The 23,812-nt window shown below is 38.3% G+C and overlaps 2 protein-coding genes across 6 annotated transcripts in view; both read right to left on the bottom strand.

Moving 5' to 3' along the window:
• Positions 1-15,096, bottom strand: part of SRC (SRC proto-oncogene, non-receptor tyrosine kinase) — a 114,846-nt gene extending 99,750 nt beyond the window's left edge. Inside the window, exon 1 of one of the 3 annotated variants that reach the window (XM_074292685.1) lies at positions 14,120-15,096. The gene's annotated coding sequence lies outside the window, so the exon portion shown is untranslated. The remainder of the gene's footprint in view (positions 1-14,119) is intronic. The other 2 variants (XM_074292684.1, XM_074292681.1) reach the window with 2 other exon arrangements.
• MANBAL (mannosidase beta like) overlaps positions 1-23,812 on the bottom strand; it is a 118,544-nt gene that overhangs the window by 40,123 nt on the left and 54,609 nt on the right. The gene's annotated exons all lie outside the window — the stretch shown is intronic.

Here is a 23,812-nt window from a genome sequence, read left to right as displayed (position 1 = left end):
TGGGATTTGAAATGAATTAAATGTGGTACCTGGCAACAGTTGTTCATGACCTAAAGCCAAATCAGTCTTCATCATGGTGGAGTGGCAAGAATCGAGGAAGGTAGAGTCAGAACACCTGAGACCTATGGTTCTGACATCTAGTGACTGATTTGTAAAGATTTGAAAAGGACTGTGTCAAATCATCGACCATGACCCCTCCCCCAGGCATTCCCTCTTGTCAACTATGAGAAGATAACTGTGGGTAACAACTCCTACAAACAGCAGGAGCCAGGAGGTAGGAGTACATGATGGCAACATCAGGTCAACACCCACTGAAAACTCTCCCACCTGCCATCTTTGGTCTGCAAGTCATCAGTTGCCAAGCCTTGAGTATGCTACACCATACAGTGTGGGAATGTCCTGCCCCAGCCAAGAAGTAAGAACTGAAGCCAAAGCATCCTGTTCCACTTCTGGCTGGCCCTGATCCACTCGATAGCAGGAAGATATCAACAAGCCAAAGGGAAGATCTCTGCTATCAGAAGCTTCAAAACTTCTACAACATAGCAAGAACCAAAAGTCTATGATCACCAAAGAGCCTGGACAATCCCTTTCTCTAATAATGGAGAATTCAAATGTAGTTGATCAGCAAAGATCTGGAGAATAAAAATGAGATTCATCTGAGCTATAACATTAAACAACTGGAGATACATTCTATTTAGGCATCAATTCAGAAGGCAGAAATTCTGGATGCTTGTCATGTCACAGGGGTTTCCATTCCAAAGACATACTTTTATAATGCACTGAGATAATATAGTACATGCTGCAATAATGAATTAAAGACCAAATTATAGAGTCAGAACATCAAGAGCTAGAAAGGACCACCAAAAAATAAATAAATAAGACTATCAAAGCTAGAAGCAAACTTGGAACAGAAAATGTCAGAAATGCAAAGATACTTGAAACACAGCAAGTTGGAATTATAAAGGAACTCAGAAATTTCAAGCTGTAAGGGACTTGAGAATATCAGATGGTAGAATAAAAAGGGAACCTTGGAACACAGAATGTTAAGATTGGAGATGGCCTTGGAATTGACCAAGTTCAAATTTCTCATTTTACATAAAAGAAATTGAGGTCCAGAGAAGGGAAATAACTGGCCCAAGGTCACATAAGATCAGAAGAATAGCATAAACAACAAACCAGGTCTAGCCTGGTCCAATTGCTAGGGAAGACTTCCTGAAAGAGGGAGGCCTTGAGCTAAATTCTGAGATCTGGAACTAGTAAGAATTAACATTTGTATAGCATTTGAAGACAGGCAAAGTATTTTATAGAAGTGATTTCACTGGAGGCTCACCACAACCCTATAAGAAAGATAATATTGATATTATTAGACTTATTTTACAAATGAAGAAACTGAGGCCCTAAGAGATTGCTCTCATATTTTCTGTTAGAAAGTCAGAGGGGAGATTTGAATCCAGTTCTTTCCAGATGCACAGAGCTCATTCCAATGCACAAGGCTGCTGTGACAATGACTTCAGCTACCTAAACTATAAAGATGTAACAACGATGTACAGCTATTGTAGCACATTTCAAAGTGCTATCACAGCAGAGCCAACAAAACAGAACCAAAAGAACAATATACACAACTATGCAACTATGTAAATGAAGCTATTTCTAAATAGAAACAATGTCATGATGTTTCCAAGCTCAAAGAAAGCTTAGAAACAATGTGACATAGAGGAAAGCAGATGAATTTGGAGGACCCAGCTTTGACTTTGCTCAGCTATATCCTGCTTGGGTCACCTAGAAGGGGGCAGGGGTGGAGGGAGGTGGGGTGGTGTCACTTAATTCCTCTGAATCTGAGTTTCCTCACCTGCAAATGAAGGGGGTTGTCATCTAAGGTCCCTTCCTACTCAAATATCTGTGAAACAAAGTGACCTACAAGGCCTCTCAGTTCAAAACCCATCTCTGCTATTTGATACTTTGATGACCTTGGGTTGTGTCCTTCATCCTTTTGGGTCTTATTTTGCTTATCTGTATAATGAAGGAGTTAGACCTGTGGCTCATGAACTTTTAAAAAAAATTGATAACTATATTTCAATACAATTTTGGTGCCTCTTGGGATTTGATGCATTTCATTTAATGTATTTTAAAAAACATGATTATGAGAAAGGGTCCAGTGACTCTATATGGGATTGCAATGCATAGTTTAAGAAGCTTTGGCCCAGAAGCCGTCTAAGGGCCTTTCTAGCTCTAAATCTACAATGTTATGACGATATCAGTTAAAAAAAAAAAAGAAAAAGAAAAATTTGTAAATCATACTGTCCTTTCTTTTAAGTGATTTGTCTGAGATACTTATGAGTTAGTAGTAGAGATAGGTCTAAGAAATAAGATTCCTTCCACTGGCTGTTTGTGGCTAAAAACAAATTCTTTTTCCTTAAGTTTGTTCTCTAATACTAAAGTATGAGGGACAGTATGTATTTTTAAAATTTATTTATTTTTAATACACATTACTTTATGAATTATGTTGGGAGAGAAAAATCAGAGGAAAAGAGAAAAACCAAGGGAGTGAAAAAAAAAAAAAACCAGAAAAAAGGAAGTGAACATAGCATGTGTTGATTTACATTCAATCTCCATAATTCTTTTTCTGGATACAGATGGCATTTTCTGTCCAAAGTCTGTTGGGATTGTTTTGGATCACTGAACCACTGAAAAGAACCAAGTTTTTCACAGCTGATCATTGCATATTCTTGATGTTATTCGTTCAATATTCCTGGTTCTCTATTTGTTTCACACAGCATCCATTCATGTAAATCTTTCCAGGCCTTTCTAAAATCAACTTCTTCATCATTTTTATAGAGCAATAATATTCCATTATTTTTACATAACACAACTTATTCAGCCAATCCCCAATTGATAGGCATCTACTCATTTCCCAGTTCTTCACTACCACAAAAAGAGTTGTTACAAACATTTTTGTACATGTGGGTCCTTTTCCCTTATTTATGATTTCCTTGGGATACAGACTCAATAGTGGCAATGCTGGGTCAAAGGGTATGCACAGTTTTATAGAGGCTGTTATGTATTTCAATTGCAATCTTTTATGTTAGTTTTTGATCCTGTACATTATAGAAAATTCAATTGAAAAATTTTTATGACGTGTTGAAACAAATTTATCAATATGATTTTTATAGTTCAGTGCTGTCACTTTGGGTGTTTCATTTTCTCTTTACAGCAAACCCCAGTAAGTAGGTAGGGATAAAAATCACTGAATCTCTGTTTTAAAGGCAACTGAGGAGTTGAGAGAAGTGATTTGTCTGAGATACTTATGAGTTAGTAGTAGAGATAGGTCTAAGAAATAAGATTCCTTCCACTGGCTGTTTATGGCTAAAAACAAATTCTTTTTCCTTTAAGTTTGTTCTCTAATACTAATAATTAGAATTAATATATATTCCTTAATACAATAAAATTGTATTCTCTTTAATATATTTTAATAATCCATTTTACATATATAATATATATATACATACATATATAGTATATACACATACATATAGTATATACACATACATATTCATATGTGTGTGTCTCTGTGTGTGTGTTTATGTGTGTGTATATCTGTGTAAAACAAGTTTTACAGTTGTTGCTCAATTAAGTCCAATTCTTTGGGATCCAACTTTGGTGTTTTCTTGGCAAAGATACTGTAGTGATTTGCCATTTCTTTCTCCAGTTCATTTTACAGATGAGGAAACTGAGCTACTTGCCCAGCATCACAGAGCTGTATTAAGTATCTACTGCCAAATTTGAATTCAGATTTTCCTGACTCCAGAGCCAGCAATCTAGTCACTGCATTACTTATTCTAACAACAACATTCAGTATTACAAATCTTTCACTAAATCAGGAAGAACCTCCTCTAAATGAATCCAAATTATAAAAGTCTAGATATATTTTAAGAAATCAGGGGAATAAGCAATTCACCAAGTTGGATTATTCTTGAGAGGCCTTTCCTTCATTTGGTACCATGGACTGTGCAGTATATTATCACATTCACTATTAAAGAAAAATCTGTAGTCCCTTTATGTGGAGCCCAAATATTGACTGGATGAGCTGTTAGTGACAAGAGTTCACATTAACAGTGCTCTCCTACCTCCCACCAAGTACTTCTGGTTAAGAATAAATGAAGACAGGCTCTCAGAGGACAGCTAGGTAGCACAGCAGAGAGGCAGGCTTGGAGTCAGGTAGACTTATCTTCTTCAGTTCAAATTTGGCACTGTGCAAGTCACTTAACCCTGTTTGCCTCAGTTTCTCATTTGTAAAATGGCAAACCATTCTAACATCTCTTCCAAGAAAACCTCAAATAGGGTCATGAAATGAATTTACTGAACAATAATAAGGCTCTCAGAACTGACAAGGGACACAAAGATTAACTGCTCCCAACCTTGATTAACAGAGAAGAAAAACTGAGCCTATAGAAGAGAAATGATTTAAAGACAAATAATGATTCCTGGGCTACAGTATGATGCTGAGGATGGGTGTAAATTGGGGCCTTCTTAGACTGTCAACTCCAAGTAGATTTTTTTTTTTCTTATGATTATTACACTCATCCCAAAGAGCCTCAAATGACAGGATTCTGAACTAAATGAGAGGATATGAGCACAAGCTCTCTAAATTTTTTCCCTCCCTTATTACATTGAGTTCTGCCTCCAGCTCTGAAATTCCATACTCTAAAGTTCCTTGTATTCTTGACATTCTATTTCAGTAAAATCAATTCAACAAACATTTATTAAGCATCTATTATGGGCAATACACAATGCTAGGCACTGAAAAAATGAAAAGGTACAGTCCTTGTCCTCCAGTAACTTATGACTAAAACCAACAGATCCATCACAATTAGTTAGGATGTCCTAACAGTCTATGCTCTAAAGTTCTTCATAAAAGGATCCACATGTGCAAAAGTGTTTGTAGCAGCCCTTTTTGTAGTAGCAGGGAACTGGAAATGGAGTGGATGACCATCAGTTGGGGAATGGATAAGTAAGTTTTGTTATATAAATATAATAGAGTATTATTGTTCTATAAGAAACAACCAGCAGGATGATTTCAGAGAGGCCTGGAGAGACTTATATGAACTGATGCTAAGTGAAGTGAGTAGAACCAAGAAAACACTTGCCTTATAGGCAACAAGATTATGTGATGATCAATTCTGATGGATGCGTCTCTTTTCAACATCTCTCAACAGAGATGATTCAGACCAATTCCAGTAGACTTGTGATGGGGAGAGCCATCTGCAGCCAGAGAGAGGACTATGGAGACTGAATGTGGATCACAATGTAGTATTTTCATTTTTGATGTCATTTGTTTGTTTGCTTGGGGTTTTTTTTCTCATTTTTTTCTTTTTGATTTGATTTTTCTTGAGCAGCATGATATATGTGGAAATATGTTTAGAAGAACTGCACATGTATAGTCTATATTGGATTACTTGTCTAGGGAAGGAGGAAGGGAGGGAGGGAGAAAAATAATGAAAGACAAGGTTTTGCAAGGGTGAATGCTGACAACTGTCTTTGTATGTATTTTGAAAAATAAAAAACTATTATACAAAACATTTTAAAATAAAGTTCTTCATAGTTCTAACATTGTTTATTCTATGTTCTAAGTTCCATTCCAGTTCATCCATTATTTGTTCTAAGTTCTAAGGTTCGTTCCAACTCCTATATTATATGTTCAAAGTTTCCTTCCAGCTCTGATATTCTGGGATCCTAGCCTCTTAATGAGTTAGGTTAATCATTATATACTTATAATCTAGTTTATTCTACCTTTTTTTTTTTGTTTGTTTAAAGATAAAGCAAAGTAAAGTTCCTGCCCCAACTCTGATCCTTCCTCAATTGATAGTCTAAGTTGATGAGGTTTTGCTGTATTGAGAGAATTATGCCTGTGTGGTAAAAGAGGCCCTGTATTAAGGAAGTCAAAGAAGATGAAGGCCATTGGAGTTTTTGACCTAGGATAGGCAACAACCAGCATGTATAAGGAAATGCTGCCCAAGCCTGGAAAGGAATCAGACAGCTCTCTGTCCTGGGGCCCAGGACAAATCATCCTGGCTGGAAGCAGCAATAAACTTTCCAATAGGGATGAGAGAGGGAGGGAGAGGGGGAAAAAGTCCAAAAAAGTCAGATGTAATGTGGGGAAGTGATGTCATGTGGGAAATTGTACTCAAAGATAAAGGAACAAGTGATTTTACAGACAGTGCAGGAAACAATGTAGCTTTAGTTAGCCGGCAAATTTCCCCCAAATGGTGCCAAAAAGCAGAAATTTTTAGAAGTGGCCTTTTTAAAAGAGCTCTATAGAGCTGCACAGGAAGAGAGGGACTCAATTTAATACTTCTCTCCAATGGGCCTTTGGGAAGCTGTCCTGCTCCTCCATGGTTTATTGCTGCTTGAATTCACCACCCAAGCAAGAGACAAAAACAGAACTGCCCTTTTAGAACAGGACAATCTAGAATCAGAACTAGAAGAGATATTACAGAATATAGACTGTTAAAGCTGGTAAAAACCTTAGAACACAATGTTGACACTGAAAGAGAACTTAGAACATAGAATGTCAGAGCTGGAAGAAAATTTAGGACATAGAATGCTAATGTTGGAAGAGAGAGATCTTAAAAAATGAACTATCAGGGCTGGGGAGGAACCTTAAAATATAGACAGTGAGAGTTGAAAGGAATCTTAAAACACAAAATATTTTTAAAAAAATAAAACTGAAAGAACCTTAGAACAAAGGATTTTAGGTCTAAAAGAGCAAGGTGGAAGCAGAGCTATTAGAATCCAGGTTTCTCCAATCTCAGCAGTGCCCTTTCCATCTCCCATGTCTATAGCCCATATAAGCCTCGCTTTACAGGGAGTTGCAGTGGTCCTCAAACTTTTTAATGAGGGGGCCAGTTCACTGTCCCTCAGACTGTTGGAGGGGGGGCTATAATAAAAACAAAAACTCATACTCTGTCTCCTCCCCTCAGCCCATTTGCCATAACCCTGCCGATGGCATAAAGGTCCTCAGCTTGCCGTATCTGGACTACGGGCCTTAGTTTGAGAACCCCTGGAACTTTAGAGTAATCAGAAAGGTAAATAGGATAGTGGTGAGGAGGAGGGAGGAGGAACTAGAGATGGACTCAGTGTGAGACAAAACGTGAGTCAAGAAAAAACAGCAGTCCATTGCAGTGAGGGGATATAGAAATTTCATGAAGCTGGGGGAGCAGGGGGGGGCAAAGAATGAAAAGCTCAAGCTCATAAATAAAAGCATTCAGGAAAACTGAATTTTAAGTCAAAGTATCTATGAAGCACAAATGATTTTCCTTTTCTCTGTACACTTGGTGGATATGATTTCTAATCTGTCAAATGCCTCACTCATCAGAACCAAACATACCCAGGCACTGAAACTGGGAAAACTTTGCTACAGCTAAGAGCCCACTCATCCTTTCCCATGAAATAATAGCATTTTAAAAGTCAGGGCAGCAAGACATTCAGTACCATTATCAAAGGGAAACTAAGGTACCAAAAAACAGAAACCTCAAACTAGGAAGAGATATGGTGTGATGGAAATTTCATTGGGCTCAGAAATCTCGTTCAATTTGATTAATTCAATTGAACAAGCATTTTTAAAGTATACCGTGCTATATGCCATGAAGGTACAATGATTAAAATTTTTAAAAAAGTGTAATCTGGCAGAGCCAACAGAATTACTTCAACTGGTTAGAATTCCTAATATAGGGAGGGCACAAGAGTGGTGACTTTAGTCAAAAAACAAACCAACCAACCCTGGGTTCAAGTCCCATCTTTGACACATTTGCAGTGGCAAGACATTTAATCTCTCTGTGAGTCTAGGTAACTCTCTAAGATAAAAAAGTGTCAAGTAGCCGCTGATTACCACTGGATCCATTCCCTTACCCAGAGAGCCTTATAAACTCTGAAACCTCCTTTCCTCTCCCCCCAAAAATGTTCAAGTCACATTAGCAGTGTGTTTGAGCTATGAACAATTAAAGACTAGCCAAGTCCCTTCTCTTCAAACTCGTTTCCTCATCTATAAAATGGTAATTTTATTTGCAAGTCTACTTAGAAGGGCTTTTCATAAAGAAAGCAATCAGTATACCCTATAATACTAGAGAAATGAGAGCCTTTCTTAACATCATTATTATTATTGTTATCACCATCATAGGGTATCACAGGGTAACCACAGACTACTAGGTGACATGGACAGGGACTTGCGATCTCACTGATACGAAGAACTCCCAGGTAAAGAAACTCTCTCTACTAGTACAGGTTTGCAATTTCTCTGCAACTTAAAGAGTTTTAAGGAATTATATGGACACATGATTCACTTCAATTCAATAAACATGTAATAAGTGCCTACTGCAGGCTCTCCAAGCACCTGTTCTGGACAGGGGATTATGAGGGTCCAGTGGGATGAACATTAAGGAGTTTCAAGTCTGCTAGAGGGAAATCCTAGAACAGTTAGATAAAAATGCAAAGTGGTTGATAGTAGATCATTGAAGGGCCAGGGGATGTACAGAAGTCAAGGACATTCAATAGGCATTAGGGTGGGTCAGGAAGGCCTTTCAGAGGACTAGGCATTTGAGACAAATCTTGAAGACTTGTTATATACTTTGGAGTCAGAGAAGAAGGGGGAGGGCACTGAAAAGGGAAGAACATGAGTCAGACTCAGGGCTCTATAGTAGGCACCTGAGTAACACTCTTTAGCTTCAGTCTGAATCATCGTTGTGAGGAAAATATTTTTTACATCTAAAAACTCAATCCAAACGTTAGTCATCATATTGATTCCTTATCAGTGTCCTCTTTTTTCATTCTATTCTTTCTCCCTCTTGGTGCCTTTGAAGGCAGCTCCCTCTGCCTATCTAAAATTCCCTCCATTCTACCATACTCCACTCCAGCTGTAGAATATCTATCCTCAAGGCCCAGGTCTCAGGCTTCCCATGGAGCCTTCTTTCCCCACCTCCTCAACCCGACCTCCAACTCACAATGGAAGTGATCTCTCCTCCCCAAATTCCCCATTTTTACTTTAAAACCTTTAGAATATCTGGGCTAGAAGTAATCTTAATGCATATCTAGTCCTTCACCCCCCACCAGGATATGAAGAGCAGGACACAACTGAAACCACTGAACAACAATAACAAATAGATTACCAAGGACTAATAATGATTTACCCAACTTTATAAGAGTAGCAGAGACAGAACTTGAACCCAGGTCCTCTGACTCCAACTCCAATGGCCATTCCACCACACTTCAGTGACTTCCCCAACCAAGGATCTGTGCTTTGGAAGTAAGGTAGCATCAAGCATAGCAGCACTCTTTCATGGAGCAGGAAGGGAAGCTGCTAATCCTGAAGTCACTGGAGACATGTACAAACTAAAGTCTGATCTTTATCATCACTGCAAGTCATCTGCCCTCCGAGCTTTAGTTTCTTCTTCTCCAAGGTGGCACAGGATAGAGTACTAAGCCTGGAGTCGGGAAGATTAATCTTCCCAAATCTGGTCTCAGACACTTATTAGTAACCGTGACAAGCTAGTTTGTCACTTAACAAGTCACTTAATTTTGTTTGCCTCTGTTTCCTCATTTGTAAAATAAGCTGGAGAAAGAAATGGCAAACCACTCCAGTATCTCTGCCCAAAAAAATTCAGATGGGGTCAGGGAAAGTCGGAGACAACTGAAATGAGTAAACAACAAAATTAAGTTTTGAAAGTGCTCTATACACATATATTTAAATATACATACATATTATATATACATACATAAATCATTTGATCTATAAAAATCTTATATGTAAAATCAAAATAATAATTTTAGCACTACCTACCTCACAGATCTATTATGAGACAAGTGTTACAGAAATAAGTTACTATCATCAAAAAATAAGCACTTAATAATAGTTGAGACACATAGAACATCAAGTTTTGCTGAATGTTTATATTCATTTCTTATTTATAACTCACAACCATGTGGTGAAGAAGGTACTGAATGTATTGCCACTCCCATATTACAGATCTGGAAACAATAATTCAGAAGTTAAGTGACTTAGCCACAGCTCTAAGTGTCAGATGAAAGATCAGCTGCTGAAGTTCAGAAGTTTCTCCAGCATGACTCCTCAATTAATATTGAAGACATTAAGCTTCTCTAAGATGATAGTATTTTAAAGGATTATTGAATATTACAGCTAAATAAAGAATTTGAACATCATTTAGTCTGTCCTTCATTTTAGAGGGAAATAATCTGAAGCCCCAGAGTGTATATAATTTGCCCAAATAGTAAATGGCAAAGCTGTGAGATTCAAACTCATGTCTTAGTCCAAATCCAGTATTTTATTCCGATACACAATGATGCCATCTAGGTATGGGCATAAAGGAGTCAAAAGAGATGAGGATACAAATCTCCCCTGCTACACAGAATTTAACCCTTCTAAGCCTGTTTTCTCATCCACAAAATGAGGCTAATTAATAGTACTTCTGTCACTGGATTGTTGGGATGATCAAATGAGGAAATGTTTATGAAGCTCTAAACAAATGTTCACCTAAAAAGAAAGGCACTAAAGGGTGGACAAAGAGCTGGCCTTAGAATCAAGATGATTCTAGCCTTTGCTAAAAACATTAATGTCATTAATCTCTCAAAGCCACATTGCAACTCTCTATACCTATATATTTCTCAAGGGTTGCTAATCTACATTGTTAAAATATGCACTTCATGCCCCCTTCCCCCAAAAAGAGATAGTGAGATAAGTATAGAGATCCATATACATAAATATACATACATATATATGTGTATATATATGTATGCATATATATATATATACATATTTAATAGCTTTGAATAATGGTTTTGGGACACCCTATGTATATATACACACATGTACATTTATATGAGTTTGTAATCATGTTATGTATGTACATATACAAATATGTATTTTTTTATGTCTTCCATGCTCAGAAAGAGATCCAATGATCTAGGGATGAAGATAGAACACTGATAAGAGCACTAGATTAGAGGAAATAAGTCCAGGATTCTAGTTTATCACTAGCTGAACAAATCACTTTCTCTGGGCTTCATCTGTAAAATGGGGATAATAACTCTTATCAGGGTTATTGTGAGGATCAGAGATAACAAATGTGAAAGCTTTTTAAAAAGTATAAGGTTCTGTGCAAATGTCTGGTTAAGTTACCCTGTCTTCAAAAGAAAAATAGCTAAGAAAGCAAAAAGGGATTGACAATGGGCAAGAGCCCCAGTGGGTCTGGCAGACACTGCTGGCACCCAGAATATATTCAGTTCCCAAGAAGGGCTATTTGAGGAGATGCCAGTGCCCTCTACCCACTGTCTGGCTCACTTCATCTCAAGAAAACTTGACCTTTGGTTGAGAACTCAGACCACAGAACCCACAAAACCAGCCACCAACCATTACAGGATTTTAGAGTCAGGTAAAGGCCTTAAAAATCATCTAAAATCAATTGCTTTTAATAAAAACAAGTACATACATCTCAAAAAAATAAAAAATAAATAAATTTAACTGCTTTTGTTTAACAAATGAGTAGCTACAGCCCAGACTGATTGAAAGTCAGCCCACAGGTAAAAAGTGATAGTTAGGAATCAAACACAGATTCTGAGGATTCCAAATCCAGCATCTTTGCCATGTTACCACCTCCCATCCATTCTTCCTATGCACTGTTAATAAAAAAGCTTCTTAAGGAAACTTCAGGGCAAATGTACAATTATGGACCAATAGGTCCCAAGCTCAGCTCACAGGGGCTTGTTGCCCAGTTACCTTCTCACCCAATCCCACAATGAGTTACACCTTTAATATATCCTCCACTCTTCTCTTCCGTCCCTTTAATGTCTATCCTATAGAGAAGCAGTGTTGTATGGGGGATAGAGAACTAGCTTCCAAGCAAGGGAGATCTGGGTTAGGATCCTGCCCCTGACTTACATTGCTAGTGTGACCGCAAGTAAGTCATTTCACTTCTCATTATTCTAAGAAACTCTGTTAAGTTCCAGGGAAAGTGCTTACTTCTTTTATGAATCCTCTATACCAATAAAATAACATTAACATTACCCTAGGCTAGTCTACTTACATGTACCTAGAAAACCCTGGAATGAAATCAAGGAAAATCCACCTCACCACTTCCAAGACAAATGCTATGATTCTACATTCCAATGGAATCTATATTGTCCCTAAAAATAAATTAGGGATCTAGGAGGAAAGGAGGAAAAAATAAGTATAGTGCCTATTATACGCCTGCACTGTGCAAAGCACTTTTACAAATGCTATTGTTCCTCACAACAATCCTGTGAGATAAGTGCTATAATTAGGTCCATTTAACGGATGAAGAAACTGAGGCATACAGAGACTTATCCAGTAAGTGTCTGAGGCTACATTTGAATTTAAGTATTCCTGACTCCAGACTTTTCAAGATCATATAATTCAACCCCATTATTGTAATGAGGAGACAATGGCTCAAGGTTTCAATGGACTTGCCCCAAGGTCAAAGGAATAACAGAAAACTGGGATTCAGATTCAGATCCTGTGAAACCACATAGAGTGAGAGTTTTCCACTTCACCAGAGGACTTTATGGGTAATAAATTACAGCCTCAGAGTTTTTAATCTCCATTTTACAAATGAGGAAAATTAAGGTTTAAAGGGGTTAAGGGACTTGCTCACAGCAAAAAGTGGAACTGGGTTTTGGCTCTAGACTATGCAATCCTAGGATTATTCGAACACCAGAATGCACATGTGCTCTTAACACCGCCCACATGCAATTGGCTCTCTCACCTCACCTCCACCAACCCCATCTAACAGATTATTTACTTCATCTCCCCGAAATAAAGCCCTCCCATCTGACAGCCCAAACAGCAGATCTCCCAAATGCAAATCAATGGACCCAAAACTTTTATGAACTTGGCTAGTCAGCCTTGAGCTCTGGGATCCAGGATGAGGCCCGTTTCCCCTAAGTGTTTATAAACATATCCTTTAAAATGGACGAAGCTCAACACAAAACTCTTAGTGGGAAATGCTCAATCTTGAGTATTTAGTGGATCAAAGATTCATTTCCATGGATTCCCCTGAACCGACCAAGTTCAAGATCAAGATAAAAACGGGGGAGAGTAACGAAGAGGGTGGCCTGATCAAGGATCCAAGAAAAACCAATCCCAGGAGACTGGGGGAAGAAGGTTCACAAACCGGGCCCAACTGTGCCGAGCTGTAGCGTTTAAAAAACAAAGACCCTCTGAAATGAAGTTAAGGGGGGAGGGGAGAGAAACAGATCAGAAGACTCTAGTGCATCAGGGATATTAATATTTCATATTCTGCCCTAGATATGACTGAGGGTTTTTTTCTCCCTGCCTGGTTTTCCCAAATGATTTGAATAAATGAACTACAGAAAGTCTTCAATTATTCAGCTCAGCCCTGACATTCCTTAGTCAATCTCGCATTGCAATACTCCACAGCAATCCCAACAAAAGGGCTCCTCCATAGAAGCCGGTCAGTTCCTTTTCTCTCCGATGTTTTGGGCTCCCTTACTCCGCTGAGAAGGCAAAGGCGGCTGGATTCCTCTAAAACCATGAATTCCTCAAAGCCCCGATATTCCGGAACCAAGCCGGGCCAGAGTTTGAGCCAAAAGGCCCCTCTGGAGGGCTTCGGGGCCCTGCAAGAACCAGACAGCCCCAGGCTCCCTTTTACGCGTTTGCTCGCTAGGCTAGGAAGGATTCTGGCGAGGGAGGCGCGATGGGAAATGTGTCTGCCGATTCTCCGAGGCGGGTGGGAAACAAAGCCGGGGTCAGCTTCCCCGCGGCCCCTACCAGGGAGAGGTTGGGGCAACGCCCCCCAATATACATACATACATACATACATACACACACACACACACATACATACACACTCTAAGACAACGCCCCCCCAACACACACCCCCAGGACAACGCCCCCCAACTCACTAGAACAACGCCCCCCATACACACACACACACACACACACACACACACACACACACACACACACATACACGCACGCACTCACGCTTCAGCATTCCCCTTCCCCCTCTACACCCCAGACAGCGCGCCTAAGGTGAGGGAGACAAGGAGGAGGAGGGAAGGGGGACCCTCTTACCTTCTCTCCTTAAGACAGTAAATCTCTTCCTCTTCCTCTTCCTCCTCGCCCCCAATCCTCCCGCGATACCCAGACTGGCTGGCTCCGGTGGGGAGAATGAATTATCGGTCGGAGAGAGGAGGAGGAAAGGCGGCCGAGGGAGGGAGGGGAGGGAGAAAGGGAGGGGAATGAAGGAGGGGAAAGACAGGGAGGGAGGGAAGGAGGAGAAAGAGGATTAAGAAGGGAGGGGAAGAAAGGAGGAAGAGCAGAAAGGAAAATTCTAAGTGCCCCTGGTAGAAGGAGATGGACCTATAAGGGGAAGGAAAAGGGGATCCCAGCAATGGGAGTGTGGGATAGGGATCAGGGTGCCAGGAACGAAGGGGTAGGGATCTGGGTTTCTGAGGGAGCAGCGAAGAACCGAGGGTAGAAGGGCGCGGAGGGGGAAGGGAGAAAGGGAGTGGAGATCGGGAAAGCGCGTTAGATATGGGAATGGGGGAGTTAAGGGGCGATAGAGAATTAAGGGGTGAGGCGGGGATGGGGGCTTGAAGGACCAGGATCTCAGTGGTGGGCGCGGTGCACCCGCCCACCCGTTAGCTGTAGCTGTTGGCGAGGAACTATGAGTACTGAGCGCAGAGCAAGCTCCGAGGTCGCGGGGTAGATGGCTCCGCTCTCCTCTGTGCAGATTCAGGTCGAGGGTCAGAAGAACGGGTCCCAGCAGGGAAGGGAAGGGGAGAGAAAACCGGCTAGCACCCCCACACCCACCACCTATGAAAAGGGAAAGGGGTAAGGGGAGATCGAATTGGAGCCAAAAGGAGGTCAAGCTCCTCTGCCTCGAGACCAGAAGCCCTTGTCGCGGTTTGAAGACTGTCTCTCTCACGGCTCCCTGGTCGATCGCCTTCTCCACCTCCTCCTCTTCTCCTCCCCTCACTCTCCTCCCTAGGGGGGGGAAGGGGGGGAAGAAAAACTCTAGCGGAATATGGCAGCAAAACCGGAAGAAGCTTGAGGAAGAAATCCCCCTCCCTTCTTCTCATCCTCCCTCCTCCCATTCCCCAACCCTTACAGCTCCCCCACTCTCCAACCCCCACTCTGGCACGGCCTGAAATGAGGTCTGAGCTGGGAACCGAAGAGGTAAATCCCCTTTCTCCCTGTGGATGGGGCTGCTGGCTGCATTTGGGTTGGCTGCCTTATCTGCTCCTACTTCCCACAAACCCCATCCTCTCCCCAGCATTTATAAACACACTCTTTGAACTGTAAACCTCCTCCAAGAAGAGGGAAATAGCCCTAGAACCATCCAGTCCCTCATTACTGCTTCCACGTTTCCCAACTATACATAGTCTGATAGAGATCTTTGAATTGATTATACACATCGATCTTTATACACAAAAACCCATTATAATAGCATTAGTTATTATAAATACAAATAATCCCTTAACTTATTTACACAGCGATTTTACATCCGTTTTAACATTTGGTCTTGTGAAATGGTTACAACATATTATTACCCTTGTTTTACGGAGGTTGGAGATGATTCTTAAGAGAAGTAAAATGCCTTGTCCTAAATCGAGTTTTTAATGTTTTTTGTTCTCCTGAACCCCTTTGGCAGTATGGTAATGTCTATGAATGCCTTCTCAAAATAAATTTTTTAATGCACGGAATAAATATCTAGCAAAATACTTTACAAATATTATCTCAAGTGATCCTCATAACAACCCTTAATGGAAGGTGTTATTATTATTCCCATTTTATAGTTGAGAAACTGAGTCAAAGAGAAATTGTGACAACCAAGGTTGTAGAACTACAAAATGCCTGAGACTGGACTAGAACTCATATCTATCTTCCTGAGTCCAGGACCAGAATTCTAACCACTGTGTCACAGCCACATTACAAAAGAAATCAATTATCAAAAAAAAATTTTTTTTTTAATTTTTTTAAAAGTCTGAAAGAACAAGCATAGCTTGAAAGAAAAGATTTGAGAAGTTCTCAAGCCAACCCCTTTGGTTAGGCAATAGATCCACAGATGTTCAACACTAAACATCTTTTTGGACTTTTCCACTGTCTTGATTGTGCTGGCAATATTTTCAAAAAGACATCAATAAAAAACGTTTTAAATTGTAAAAAATAAAATATAAAATAAAAATAAGATCTGGACCCTTGATTAAGTCTCATCTGCTTAAGGTTGCACAGCAAGTGAGCTTTAAGACTGGAACCTCTTTCTAGGAGGCTCCCTTGTTCCAGCTTTTCCCACTTAGCCACCCAGGAGCTCAGGAAAGGAAGGGAGAATGATTTGAAATTTTTTTCTAGTTTGAAGGACACTTCCCTCTTCAGGCAAAAAAATAATTATTATAATTAGCTGCTTTGCATTTACACTGAAAGTAGCAAGAGTCAAGAATGATGGAGAGAGCTAAAATTAGTCTACCTCCAAATCCTGGACTCTCTCAGGAAAGAAGGCTACCTTCTTTTCATTAATTCATCCAACAAACATTTTTTCATTGCTATACTGTCTGAAGAAAGTACAAAACTTAGATCTAAGATTGATTTTTTTTCCTGATCTCTGGGTCACTGATCCATCTCATCCTGTGCATGGTTCTTCTTATTATATCCTCATTTGTTCCTCCTTTACTAGTAATTTAATTGCTTTGCTTGGTCCCAAGCACAAAGATCCATGGAAAAATCCATCCACTGGGAAGGTAATTACGGAAGAGGCTTCAAGTAGAGGAGGAATGGGAAAATCAGGATGGAAACAGTTGAAAAAAGCAAAAAAGAGGCAGAGAATTTTTAAAAATTAGAATTTAAGATGAAAATTTAGCCACATAATTAAATTCTAGCTCCTTGTCTGGAATTCAGAGTCCTGTAAAATTTGCCTCTGTATAAACTATCAGAGGACAAGGACAAGGTAAAATCCTGCAATGTTCTTAAGATTTTGTGAAAGGGGCAGTTAGATGGCACAGTGAATAGAGCATCAGCCCTGAAGTTAGGAGGACTTAAGTTTAAATCTGACCTCAGACATTTAATACGTCCCAGTTGTATGTCGCTGTACAAATTACTTAACCTCAATTGTCTAGCCAAAAGAGAGAGAGAGAGATTTTGTGGTTCAATGTAATTCTGTGATAAGAGTTTCAGATGGAGTTTGGAGAGAAAAGGCTTTAAGGGCTCTTAAGTATATGATACTGAGAAAGTAATTTGTTTCTCTCTATTCATCAGTTTTCTCATCTTCTTGATATAACTGGATAAAGTGCTTGTAGAGTCAGGAAGATTGAGTTCAAATCCTGCCTCAGACATTTACAAACTATGTGAACTTGGGCAACTCATTTAACCTCTGTCTCAGTTTCATCATCTGTAAAATGGGAATAAAGCACCTACCTCCCAAAATTGTTGTAAGGATCAAATGAAATCATGTTTGTAAAACACTTTGTATGTCTTAGAATATATGCAAATTCTAGCTTTTATTATTTGTAAAATGGAATAAAAGAATTATTGCATTATTCTTCCCTGGGGATTACTGTAAGGAAAAAGCACTTCACAAAAGTTATATAAGTATGAAACATTATATTATTATATCAATATCCCCATAGTTTCTAACATAGGGACTTACACAGTTAATGTTTGATAAGTGGTTACTGAATGAAGGAGTACATAATTTTTATATAATGAATTCCATTAACACTTAATGTTCACTAATAAAACAAAGATTGTCTCATTTTCTCATGCCTCCGCATGGGTGGTGACCCACACAGATTCTGTGTGGTTTGAGTCTGGTCCCCAAAACAAATAATATGCCAGCTGAGACATTAACAAATTAACAAAGCATTTTCTAAAAATCAAAGATTTTTTAATATAATATAAACAGTTTATGCAAAACATTTGCTAAAAATCCTCACAACTTCTGAACATCTATGAACAATAAATGCCCTTCAAATAACAAATGTTTACATAAGTTAGTTGGGTTCCAATTTACCCAATCCAAATCCCAAGTATGATCAGGTCATTACCCTGCTCAAGAAGTGACTCTTCACTGCCTCCAGGCCTGTTTGGCCCTTCTTCACAATCTGGTTCCAGACTATCTCTTAAAGTTTATCACACATTATTCCCCTTTGTGGATTTCCATTCTCCCCATATTTCATCTCTAATCTCCTAACCTTTGCACTGGCTATTACTACTCAGGCATCCTCCCCTCCTCCCCCTCTGCCTTTTAGAAACCCCAGCTCCTTTCACTTTGGACTAATTTCCCACCAAATTTCTTCTTCATTTACCTAAAAACTGATTTCTTCTTTCCTAGTCTACAATCTCCCCAGTCTCCAGTTTTATATATATTCTGTACAAACTTGTCTGTGTACGTTGTTCCTTTCAGTAAAATGTACATTCCTTAAGGGAATTAATCATTTACAAGCTACTATTGAATGACAGGACCTTTGATTTGGTTCTGGCCTTCAAAGGCATCTAACTCAAACCCTTCACTTAACAGATAAAGAAACTGAGTCCCAGAAAATTTCAATGTCTTGCTTAAGGTAACATAAGAAGTAAATTGTTAATTTCAGATATTCTGATTCCAAACCCGCGCTCTTTCTAAGGCACCTTCTCACCTCTATGTTCAACATTATATTTCAAAGCAAATCTGACTAAATTAAAAAAAAAATTGAAGTACATTAATATTGCACTGCTTTGCTAAATCTCAGGAACAACTAGAGAAGCTAGGTGATACAGTGCATAGAGAGTGCCAGTCCTGGAATCAGGAAGACTCATCTTCTTGAGCTCAGATCCAGCCTTAGACACTTACTAGCTATGTGATCTTGAGCAGTTACTTAACCCTGTTTCTTCATCTGTAATGTGTAATAATACCTCCTTATGTAGTGTTTTGAGACTTACAAAATGTTTACCTTCAGATGGAGAGAGAATATGGGATCTTTAAATTTAAAGCAGATAATAGAATTGAAGCTGTAGGGAGAAGATATGGTCACTGTCACTGGTCTGCTTAGCCTAAACTACTGTGCTGCTCTTGACTATTGTGCATCCCTTCTTACTATCCAGGGTTCACACTACCAGGCCTTTTATTTCAGAAGAACATGACATATGACATAAAACCAGAAGGAAAGACCATGAGGTGAGACGAAACATCAGAAGGGACTGAATAGTCTATCACCTTCCAGTGACATGCAGATAAATGATAACCAGCTCCCAAAAAAGGCTCAGCAAACTTTTAAGTTATATCTGCATCATTGTCATTTTCTCCATCACTATTTTTAGTCTAAACAAATGAAGCAAATCCTAATTTGTAGCATTCATAGATTTCCTAGGTATAAAAGTTAACAATGAAAATTTAACAATCTGCAAGCCAATACAAGCTGGCTATGGCACCAATCTATAGATTGCCTTCATCAGTAGAGCTCCTCCCATCCATACTTTGCCTGGAGTTATTCCCTGGCATATAATAAACCTTCATCCCCCTTTATTTTCTCCATCCTTATGATATTGAATCTAAAGCTGCCAAAGACCAAGTCTCTCTCCAATCTGTACTTCCCAATCTCTCATCTCCACCACAGCCTTTTACCCTTGATGCTCCATTTCACATTTGCCTGTTCCTTCTGTTACTACAGGTCGGGTTCTAAAACATACAAACTTTCCTCCATATTAGATCTCTTACTCTCATACTCTTTTTTTTCTTTCTGCATCTTTTGTTGCAATGAATGATTCTGCATCCAACCATTCCTTTATGGTACCAATTTTACTCTCTGTTCATCTTTCCTCCTCCCACCTTGCTGATCCTGAAGAGAAAGAATACTTCCCGTTCCCCAATGCTACTTCCAGATTCTTCCTCTACTACAATTACTCAATAATATCTTATTTGATGTTCATTCTCTACAAATTTATTACCCTATCCAAAACCCAGTTACTGTTATCTACTGACCCCTAAAAAATCCTCCATCCTTTTTCTTTTTTCTTTAAACTAAAATTATTTTCAATTAACAAGTATCATCTTCATTCTAAATCCTCCCAGAAAAAGAAGAAAAAAAAAAAAAAAGTCCTTGCAATCAATAGTAAAGCAAAATGAATTCCTGCATTAGCTATCAGTTTAAATATAAATCTCATTATGAATGTCTAGTCCATCCTCTCTGGTAGGAGATGAGCAACATTCTAAATCTTCTATCCTGGAGAATCATGATTGATCACTGTGTTGACTAGAGTTCTTAAGTCTTTTGAAGTTGTTCATTGTTACAATATTTTATCGGAGTATAAATTGAATCCCTAGCTCTGCTTACTTTACACCAGTTAAAGTGCGGTTCAAAGAAAGAAAAGGATCCAAAAGTACAAAAATATACTTACAGCAACTATTTTTGTGATGGCAAAGAATAGGGAAGAAATGCTGATCATTTGGAGAATTGTTAATAAATTATGGAATATGAATGTGCTAGAATGTTACATTATGGAGGTGGTGATTTTGAAGAAACCTGAACAGACTTATATGAACTGATGCAAAGTGAAATGAACAGAAATCAAGTTCTTTTTTTGTTGCCATGCAATATTTTTTCTGGACTTGGACCATAAAATGTCTGATAATTTTACCTTTGTTTCTTTCATGAAATAACAAGGGGATTCTTTCTATTTTTATCTTATCTTTTGAATCTTATGAGATTGGGACAGTTTTCTTTCAAGATTTCTTGAAATATAGTACCTAGGTTCTAGTAATTCAAGGCTTTCAGGTAGTTCAAGAATTCTTAAATTATAAGGTTTTTCAGATCAACTTTTAAAATATATCTGACATTTTTTCTACTTTTTAATCTTTTGATTTTATTTTAAGATTTCATATTTTAACTCTTGAGAGTATAGGAATAAATGGATTATTCCTTAGAATAATCAGGAGTATATATTTAAGACCGTCAGTAAGCATAATATGCAATAGAAATAAACTGCAACCTTTCCCAGTAAGATCAGGAGTGAAACAAGGTTGCCCACTATCACCATTACTATTCAATATAGTACTAGAAATGCTAGCCTCGGCAATAAGAGCCGAGAAAGAGATTCAAGGAATTAGAGTAGGAAATGAGGAAATTAAACTATCACTTTTTGCAGATGACATGATGGTATACTTAGAGAACCCCAAAGACTCTGCTAAAAAGCTACTAGAAATAATTCAAAATTTCAGCAAAGTGGCAGGATACAAAATAAATCCACATAAATCCTCGGCATTTTTATATATCACTAACAAAATGCAACAGCAAGAGATACAAAGAGAAATTCCATTCCAAACAAATGTTGAGAATATAAAATATTTGGGAATCCATCTACCAAAGAAAAGTCAGGAATTATATGAGAAAAATTACAAAACACTTGCCACAAAAATAAAATCAGATTTAAATAATTGGAAAGACATTCAGTGCTCTTGGATAGGCCGAGCGAATATAATAAAGATGACAATACTCCCCAAACTAATCTATTTATTTAGTGCTATACCAATCAGACTCCCAAGAAACTATTTTAATGACCTAGAAAAAATAACAACAAAATTCATATGGAAGAATAAAAGGTCAAGAATTGCAAGGGAACTAATGAAAAAAAAGTCAGAGGAAGGTGGTCTAAGTGTACCTGATCTAAAGCTATATTATATAGCAGCAGTCACCAAAACCATTTGGTACTGGCTAAGAAATAGACCCGTAGATCAGTGGAACAGATTAGATACAAAGGACAAAAAAGGGTACATCTATAGCAATCTAATCTTTGACAAACCCAAAGATTCCAACATTAGGGATAAAAATTCATTATTCGGAAAAAACTGTTGGGAAAACTGGAAATTAGTATGGCAGAAATTAGATATGGATCCACACTTAACACCATATACCAAGATAAGATCAAAATGGGTCCATGATTTAGGCATAAAGAGGGAGATAATAAATAGATTAGAGGAAGAGAGGATAATCTACCTCTCAGACTTGTGGAGGAGGAAGGAATTTATGACCAGAGGAGAACTAGAGATCATTATTGATCACAAAATAGAAGATTTTGATTACATCAAACTAAAAAGTTTCTGTACAAATAATACTAATGCAAACAAGATTAGAAGGGAAGTAACAAATTGGGAAAATATTTTTAAAAACAAAGGTTCTGACAAAGGTCTCATTTCCAAAATATATAGAGAACTGACCATAATTTATAAGAAACCGAACCATTCTCCAATTGATAAATGGCCAAAGGATATGAACAGACAATTCTCAGAGGAAGAAATTGAAACTATATCCACTCACATGAAAGAGTGTTCCAAATCACTACTGATCAGAGAAATGCAAATTAAGACCACTCTGAGATACCACTACACACCTGTCAGATTGGCTAAGATGACAGGAACAAATAATGACAAATGTTGGAGGGGATGTGGGGAAATTGGGACACTAATACATTGCTGGTGGAGTTGTGAAAGAATCCAGCCATTCTGGAGAGCAATCTGGAATTATGCCCAAAAAGTTATCAAACTGTGCATACCCTTTGACCCAGCAGCGCTACTACTGGGATTATATCCCAAAGAAATACTAAAGAGCGGAAAGAGACATATATGTGCCAAAATGTTTGTGGCAGCTCTTTTTGTTGTAGCTAGAAACTGGAAGATGAATGGATGTCCATCAGTTGGAGAATGGTTGGGTAAATTGTGGTATATGAAAGTTATGGAATATTATTGCTCGGTAAGAAATGACCAGCAGGAGGAATACAGAGAGGGTTGGAGAGACTTAAATCAACTGATGCTGAGTGAAATGAGCAGAACCAGAAGATCACTGTATACTTCAACAACAATACTGTATGAGGATGTATTCTGATGGAAGTGGAAATCTTCAACATAAAGAAGATCCAACTCACTTCCAGTTGATCAATGATGGACAGAGGTAGATACACCCAGAGAAGAAACACTGGGAGGGGAATGTAAATTGTTAGCACTAATATCTGTCTGCCCAGGTTGCATGTACCTTCGGATTCTAATGTTTATTGTGCAACAAGAAAATGATATTCACACACATGTATTGTACTTAGACTATATTGTAACACATGTAAAATGTATGGTATTGCCTGTCGTCGGGGGGAGGGAATAGAGGGAGGGGGGGTAATTTGGAAAAATGAATACAAGGGATAATATTATAAAATATATATATATATATAATAAAAAAAAAAGATTTCATATTTTATCATGGGATGGGGAAGAATCTAAAATGACTCCTAGATAATGAAATTCTATTTGGTTCATTCTAATATTGGGAATCCTATTATTTAAATAAGGTTTTATAGCTCTTATATTAAGCTTTTAATTCTCTTCCTAAGGTTTATCTCCATAGCTCTCATTTCTTTTCCATTTATTTTCTCTATCATTCCCACTTCAATTATAGTACCAATTATAACTAATTTTCAATCAAATAATATTTATTAAATACCTATAGGCTATGTGCCAAGCCCTGTGCACATATAAAAAGAGGCAAAAGACAGTAACTTCCCTCAAGCAGCTTACAATCTAATGAGGAAGACAACATAGAAACAAATACATATAAAGCAAGCTACAGTCAGATAATTAGGAAATAATTATAAGGAAAGCACTAAAATGAATAGGAGTTAAGGAAGACTTTCTATAGAAAGTAGAATTTTAGTTGAGATTGAAAAGAAGTTAGGGAGGTCAATAGTTGGAGCAGAAGAAAGAGCATTCTTGGGGGATATGGGGAACAACCAAAGAAACTGTTCAGAGTCAAG

This window comes from Sminthopsis crassicaudata, chromosome 2 (assembly GCF_048593235.1).
Source record: "Sminthopsis crassicaudata isolate SCR6 chromosome 2, ASM4859323v1, whole genome shotgun sequence".
Taxonomy (NCBI): Eukaryota; Metazoa; Chordata; class Mammalia; order Dasyuromorphia; family Dasyuridae; genus Sminthopsis; species Sminthopsis crassicaudata.
This window is presented reverse-complemented; position numbering and strand designations above follow the sequence as displayed.